General features: G+C 35.1%; 1 pseudogene; it reads left to right on the forward strand.

Annotated features, from left to right (window-relative positions):
- The first annotated feature begins 989 nt into the window (after positions 1–989).
- On the forward strand, positions 990–6,315 carry LOC129519310 (U3 small nucleolar ribonucleoprotein protein IMP4-like; annotated as a pseudogene).
- The last annotated feature ends 2,151 nt before the right edge of the window (positions 6,316–8,466 follow it).

The following is an 8,466-nucleotide window of genomic DNA, read 5'->3' on the forward strand; positions in this document are numbered from 1 at the left end:
AACTTTTCTTAATCTCAATGTATGTAAAATCATAATAATTATAAATATTAACAAATTATGGAATATGCATTAAAACTATGTGTTACATATCTATAAATATTACTTAGTTCCCAATATAAAGGAATGTTATAAATTTTATAGGAGATCATGAATGCGATCTCCACATTGTGCTTTGTAAATTGTAGATACTATTATTAATGTGGTTAGATTAAAAATCAGATTTAAACCGAAAGACTCGGAGCCACAGCCTGCAAAATCCGATATGCCATGTAAGGACTTTTTAGATTTCATAACTGTGGTAGGCAATAGAAAGCCACTGAAGAATTTTACCCCAAAGCGTACTGTGATATGCTTTGCATTTAAAAAAAAAATTATTGTGCCTACAGTATGGAGGGTGAGTTGGAGGGCACAATAAGGAAAGCAGTTACAAGACTTTTTCAGTAGTCCATGAGAAAATAATAAAGGCAACCACAGAAATAACCAAGTCAACCACAGAAACAATGGAGAGAAAAGAATATGTATGAGATTATAAGGAGCTAGAAATAATGGAGCGTGGTTACCAACGTACTGTTGCCACATGGGAAAAGGAGGGACCAAGAATGGCATCCGGCCTCCAAAAAGTAGTCGGGTTAGCAAATGCAAGAGGAAGCACAGGTGGGGAGGGGACATGGGGGACTCATAGAACTAGATATATGAGGTAAGGCTGGTTTTGAAGAAGCAGAGGTCAAGTTGCCTGGAGGACACAAAGGCACAGGGCTCTATCACACCACTGGCTACACTGGTTTCTGCTTGGAGTTCAGGGTACACCAGGTCAATGAAGTTACAAGACCCTACGCAACTGTTCATAGAGACTAGATAGAGTGCTGAGAAGAGAGCGAGAGTGGAACTTCGGGAAATATCTAATATAAGGGATGGGCCGTAGTACAAGAACCTACAATGGAGTCTGAGAAGGCACGTCCTTCTAGCACCAAGGAGATGAGGAGCTGGCGATGCCAGGGAACCAAGGTGGAAGTCTGTCAACTAGCAGGAATTGGTCAACCCTGCCAAATGTTGCAGGCAAGAAAAGTAAGATGGGTAGAGAGGAAATACCAGATGATTGGACAACTATTGGGTTGCCTGTGGTATTTGCAGAGGAGTTTTATTGCAATAAAGGGGACTGTAATCCGATTATAGAAGGTTGAAGTAGGAATGAAACATTCCGGCGGATGTCTTTTTTGTTTGTTTTTCCAAAATTGGGTACAGGCATATTTCTGATCCCAGATCATCCTCCAGAATCTTGCTATACCTCATCAAAAGTGAAGTCTATTTCCTATTTGCTTGAACCAGAGCAGGACTTTGCCACTGTTTTGATGAACAGGACGCCCTAGAGGTGATGCTGTGTGACTTCCAAGTCTAGATCATAAAGGGACTGAAGACCCCACCCTCCCAATCTCTCTAGCTTTCTCTCTATCTCCCTCATCCCTGGTTCCTAAAACCTACCACGCAGGCTGTGAGGCAGTGCAGGTCACACGGAGAGTCTGCTTAGAGATACTCTGGCCAACGGACCCAGCGATCGTGGCAGTGCTAGCACCAGCACCGGCTGCTGCAGTGAGCAGCAATCTTTTCCAGGATTTTAGCCCCTAGGCTTTGAGCTGTGGCAGCTGATGCATCCGAGGCAGAGATGAGCCGTCCCCATCGAGCCCGTCTCTAATTGTAGATGGATATTTTAGATGTTTTAGGCCACTAAGCTTTGGATAATATTTTACGCAGCCATAGTAAATTGTATAGGCATGAAGGGGGAGAAAAAAAAACACAACTTTGCAAAGTGTTTGTTCAATTCTTTACTCAAATTTTTAAGCAGATTGTTTGTCATTCTAGTCATTATTGAGTTGTGGGAATTCTTTGTGTCTTGGATACCACTTATTTGTTAGGTGTGGTTTTAGAAATATGTTTTCCTAGTCTTTGGGTTGCCTATTTATTTTCTTAATGATATCTTTCAACGAACAGAAATGTTAGTGATAATAAGATCTAATTTCTTAACTTTTCTTTTGTAGTCATTGATTTTTTGATTGATCTAAGGAACTTCTACCCACCTATTGGTAAAAATGTATTCTCATATATTCATTCTCTTTGAAATATTCTCACCCTCTGAAATTTTTATTCTTTTGGTTTCAATGATTAGGTCTACATCTCAAATTAATTTGTGTTTATGATATAAGGTAGGAGTTAAAGGTTATTTTTTTGCCATATATGTATCCAGTTAACCATTTGCTGAAAGGTTTTCCTTTCTCCACTCGATTTGATAACTTTGTTGAAAGTGAGGGTTTGTTTGTGAGCTCCCTATTCTAGTTCACTGATCTATTTATCAACCCTTATGCCAGCACCATACTGACTTGATGTATAGTAAGTTTTGAAGTTCTCCACCTTTGAACTTTTTCAATATACCTTTGGATATTTTATCTTTCACGTTTCTATATAAAATTTCAAATTTCCAATCAATGAATGACATGTGTTGTCTGTTAGTTTGGGTCTTCTTAAAATTTGCTCAAATGGGTTTTTTATTCGTATTCAACATAGAAGTCTTGTACACCTTCGATCACATTCACTACTTTGTTTTTTGTAGCTATGGTAAAGAGAATTGCTTTTTAAATATTATTTTCCGATTGTTTGCTACTGGCATATAAAATAAAATTGATTTTTCTGTGTTAATCTTGTGTCCCTACAACACCGCTAAATTCAATATTCAGTTCTGCCTTTGTTTTGTAGATTTCATAGGATTTTCCACATAAGTAATCATGTTATCTGGAGAAGACTCTTTTCCTTCCTTGCTCATCTGTGCCTATTATTTTTCTCTTTTGTCCTATGACTAGTTTCTCTGATACAACATTAAATACAAGTCATGAGAATGTGAATCTTCTTGATTTTAGAACGTGTTAAATATTGTGTTATTGAATATACTATTTTTCATATAATTTTTCAGAGATCTATATAGACTGAGGGCATTCTTTTCTATTTTTAGCTTATTGAGAGTTATTTTTTAAAATCATTAAGTGTTGGATTTTGTCAATGTTTTTTCTACAGCATTGAATATAATATATATTTTTCTTTTTCATTACAATGTTAAAATGGCAAATTACAATGGTTGGCTTTAAATTTTAGATTTAATCTTGCCTTCCTGGGATAAACCTACTTAGTCATGATTTTGATATATTGTTATATTTGATTTACTAGTACTTTGGAAGTATTTTTACCAATATTAATGAAGATTGGGGGGTGAATTTTCTTTTTCTGTGTGCTCCTTTTAAGATTTTAATATCAAGCCTATGCTGGCTTCATAAAATAAGTTGGTAATTGTTCCCTACTATTTTATTTGCTGAAAACTTTTTAGACTGATGATATTTCCTTATTAAATATCTGAGAAAATTTTCCAGTGAGAACCTATGAATCTGAAGTGCCTGTAGATTTTGGGTAAGAAATTAAACATCTTTCAAATATAAATAAATAAATATATATATATATAATCTTTTTATATATATCTTTATACCTTTATATATCATATATGTCTTTTATAAAGATATAAAATATATATAAATTTATATATATATATTTTATATATAGAAATACCTTTATATATATAAATACCTTTATATATATAACATATATATAAACATATTTATATATATTATATATACATATATATGTTTTACTTTGTGCCAATTAGGCTAGTTACATTTTTCAGATACTCATTTTTTCTTCATCTAAGTTGACAAATTTGTTGCCATAAATTTGGTCATAAAATTTCCTTATTATACTTTTAATATCTATATAATCTATAATGATAATCTTTTTCATTTTTGATATTGAGAGTCTGTATTCTCTCTTTCATGTCAAGTTTAGTTTTATTACTTTTCTTTAGTGCTATCCTTTCCTTTGTTATTTTCTTACCTGTTACTTACTTTGGCTTTAATTTGTTTTTTTCTGTCTTCTTAAGTTGGAAACTTATATCATTAATTTTAAATACCTTTCTTTTCTAATATATCTATTTAAAGCTACACATTTCCCTTTAAGCCCTGTTTTAGCTTCATCCCATATATTTTTATATACTAGATTTTCCTTATCACTTAGTTGAACATATTTTATAATTTCCTTGGATTTCTTCTTTGACCTATGGATTATTAAGTAGTATGTAATTTCTGAGTATTTGAGTTTTCCCTAATATCTTACTATTGTCTAATAGCTTTTAGGTTCTAATTTAATTCCATTGTGGTCAGATAGTATATTATGTTTTAATTTACTGTGACTTATTCTATGGTTTAACATATAGTTTATATTGATGAACATACTATATGCACTTGAAAGTATATTGTACAGGGCAGCTCGGGTGGCTCAGCAGTTTAGCGCCTTCTTCGCCGCCTTCAGTACAGGGCCTGATCCTAGGGACATGGGATCAAGTCCCATGTCAGTCTCCCTGCATGGAGCCTGCTTCTCCCTCTGCCTGTGTCTCTGTCTCTGTGTCTCTCATGAATAAATAAATAAAATCTTAAAAAAAAAGAAAGTATACTGTACAATTGCTGGATATAGAGTTTTGTAAATATCAATTAAGTCAAGACGGCTGATAGTGCTATTCAGATCATCTACGTCTTTACTGAGATTTTTGTCTAAATATTCTTTTAGTTGACAGAAGAAAAAAAGTAAAAGTCTTTATGCAGAATTGTGTTTTTCTCCCTTTAATTTTGTCAATTTTTATTTCAGATATTTCAAGATTTTGTTGTTAGCTGCAAAGATATACATGATGATTAGTTCATCCTTATGACAACTCTTATCACTGTGAAGTGTTCTTCTTTATCTCTGATAACACTTTTTATTGTGAAGTCCATTTTATCTGGTATTGCATAGTGATTCTAGACTTTTTATGCTTACTGTTTGCATAACGTATCTTTTCTATTTATTTTCAACTTCCTTCTGTCTTATATAGAGCATATCTCTTGTGACAACAAGCAGTTTGGTCTTGCTTTTTTAAATCCATTCTGATAATCTCTGACTTTTAATTAGAGTGCTCACTGCATTAAACTTTAATGCAATTATTAATGTGATTGAATTTAGGCCTTATATTTTATTTTTCATTTGCTTTTTGACACTTCCCACACAGCTTCCCACTCAGTGTTTTTAGTCTCTGTAACTCCTTTCTTGCCTTCATTTAGATTATTTGAATACATTTAGAATTCCATTTTAATCTCTCCGTTGGCATTTTAGCTATACTTTTTTTGTGTTGTTATTTTTCATTGCTTCTCAAGGTATTTCCATATACATCCATAGTTATGCAGTATACTTAGAGTTAATTTTGTACTATTTTGCACAAAAAATATTGAAATCCTGTAACTATGTAGGTTCACTTATCACCCTTCATCCTTTATGCTATAGTTATGTAACATTTCTAACATACATTATAAACTCCACCAGAGAATGTCATAATTTTCTTTTAAATGGTACATGTTATTTTAAAGGAATTATATGATGTTTACAATCATTCAGATCTTTAACAAACTGTGATGCTGTTTATTTTCTCCTAAAGAACCAAATTTCTATATGGTATTATTTCCCTTCAACTGGAAGGACTTTTTTTTTTAATTCTTAGTTATCTTATATTTTTAAATATCTTCATTTTGCCTTTTATGTTGAAGAACATTTTCATTGCATGTAGAATTCTATGCTGAATCTTACTTCTCTTTTAACACTTTGTTAGTGTGTTACCCTTCATCTTCTTGATGCCATAGTTTTTAATGATGAGCAGGGGTCAAGCATCCCAAGGCCAGGTCCAGTCTCCACCTCAAGATGTTTGCAAGGGAGCTGAAGTTGGTTTCTGGGTGCCCAGTGCATGAACTGTGGCTGGCATGAGGTGTGGGTGCTGGTGCAAGCCTGCAAAACCAACAAGGTCGCCAACATGCTGGTTGTTCATGAGCATAGAGGCACCCCTGTGGGGTTCATTGCCAGCTACTTGCCCCTCCACCTCACTGTTTATTACACACTGTGAATGGGATTATATGACATGATGTCCCCAACCTGGACACTGTGTCAGAGGCCGAGCCTCACCTCATCGTATACGGCTTCTCTCTCTACCTGAGCAAAGGAGAGTCTGACATATTCTAGTACCTGTTCCCTGTGCCCAAAGATGACAAACACCTGGCCATCACCATTTCAAACCAAGATAACTACATCTCCTTTCAAGTATGTGATCCACCTGGGCACAGTGGAGCAAGAGACTCCAGCAAGCATGGAATGGTCTGGCACCCCTATACTACCAGCACACACAAGAGAGTCTTTCTGAGCACGGAGTGAGCCCACTTACCAGTCAGTACATGGACTTGGACCCAAGAGATGGGGAATAGTCGGAAAAAATTCTGTGTGCTGAGAGTGTGCACGCACACACACATCGGTAGTATTTCTTTTTCATCATTGAGAATAGCGCTATACTTGCTGTAAAATCCTTGAAGCCTAACTCCAACATCTAAGACTTCTTGCAGATGGCTTCTATTTGGTCTTTTCTCTGGCAATTGGGTCATATTTTCCTGTTTTTCATTTTGTTTTGTGTTTTTGTATCATGGGCATTGTGAATGTTGTGCATGTAACTCTGGCTTCTCTTAAAAGGTTTGGATTTGTTTGTATTGCCTGTTCTTTCTCTTGACCCTATTTTTTCATATGTAAAAAATATATTTTTTTTAATGTCAGATGTTGTATCTGAAAATGTACGGGCTTGGCTAATGTTATCTCCCTTTAAAGATGATTTACCCTATTCTCTGATAAGCAACAGTTCATGGACTGGACTGACTTAAAGCTGGTTTTCAGGGGCACCTCGGGTGGTTCAGCGGTTTAGTGCCACCTGCAGCCCAGGGCATGGTCCTGGGATCAAGTCCCACATTGGGCTCCCTGCATGGAGCCTGCTCCTCCCTCTGCCTGTGTCTCTGCTTCTCTCTCTCTCATGAATAAATAAATAAAATATTTTTTAAAGCGGGTTTTCAGTGTCTGTTAGGCTCAAACATTTTTCTTTTTTGCCCGAGTTCCTACAGTATAGTTCTCCGGGGATCCCAGTGGAAAGTCTGAGCAATATTTTAAAGCCCTCATTCTTGGGGGCTTCCAAACTCCTTTTCTTTTCTCAACACCAGAAGACTACCAGAATTCTATTCTGCTTCACAATCATTTTTTGTCTGATTTCTTAGCTTCTTATCACGTGCAGCAGAAATGGCAAATGTTTTGGGGGTAAACATGTACCCGGTGTCAAAGTGACTTATTTGCACCTTTCTTCTCACTGAGAGCTTAAACTTTCAAATTTAGGTTGCTTTGGCTGCCCCAAACTCAACTTTTATCTTCCCAGACAGAAGAGATCATTTTGAAATTCCACTGGCTTCTCTGCCATTATCCTTTCTGGCAAGCTTCTTGGTCTTTTGGTCTCTTGACCTATGCAGAATATGAACAAATGTCCTAAGAGGAGAAACAACATGCAAAAAGTTGGGCACACTTTAATAAATTCTCTGTTTGATATGCTCCTCACACCCTGGTACATTAGAAGCTCTCTAATATCTTTATCAATATTTTAGTGGAGTATTTTTGGTTGTTGTTGCTTTGTTTTTTTTTTTAATGATTCTAGGTGAAAATATTGGTGTGCTACATACTGCTCCATCATAGCCAGGAGACTGACCTAGAATGAATATTTCTAAGAAATCACTAAATTACAGACATAACGTGTTTTATTCTGCTTCTCCTTATTGTGCTTCACAGATACTGTGTTTTTTACAAGTTGAAGTTTTGTGGAAACCCAATGTCAAGCAAGTCTATTGGCACAATTTCTTCGGGTCTCTGTGTCACATTTTAGTAATTCTTGCAATATTTCAAATGTTTTCAATATTATTGTTTTTGTTGTTATGGTGGTCTGTGATCAATGATTATAACTCATTGAAAGCTCAGATGATGTTTAGCATCTTTCAGCAATAAAGTACTATTTAATTAAGGTATGTAAATTGGGTTTTAGACATAATGCCTTTGCACACTTGATAGACTACAGTACAGTGAAAACATAATTTTTATATGCCCTGGGAAACCAAATAAGTCACTTGACCTACTTTATTGAGATATTTACTTTATGCATGGGTCTAGAACTGAGCCTGCAATATCTTGAAGGTATGCCTTTATTTTTATAGTATAAATGTTTATGATCATATTACATTTCATTGAACTGGTGTTCTATAACTTTCTCAAGGTCCCTTTATGATATTTATGATGATCTTAGCTGAAAACTGTTTGCAGTTGACATCTAGATTTGTACAGCTTCTTTTCAAAAGAATTATCTTTTTCAGAATTGATTTAAAAATATTGTGCCAATCTGCAACACTACTTGCAAAGGTAATTGCTGCATTTTTATCTCTAGTTCTCCAACATTAAAGATTTATAAAATAATTAATTTTGTAGAACTTAACAATTATAAGTAGCATGTTA

The sequence above is a fragment of the Nyctereutes procyonoides genome, unplaced genomic scaffold, assembly GCF_905146905.1.
Source record: "Nyctereutes procyonoides isolate TBG_1078 unplaced genomic scaffold, NYPRO_anot_genome, whole genome shotgun sequence".
NCBI lineage: Eukaryota > Metazoa > Chordata > Mammalia > Carnivora > Canidae > Nyctereutes > Nyctereutes procyonoides.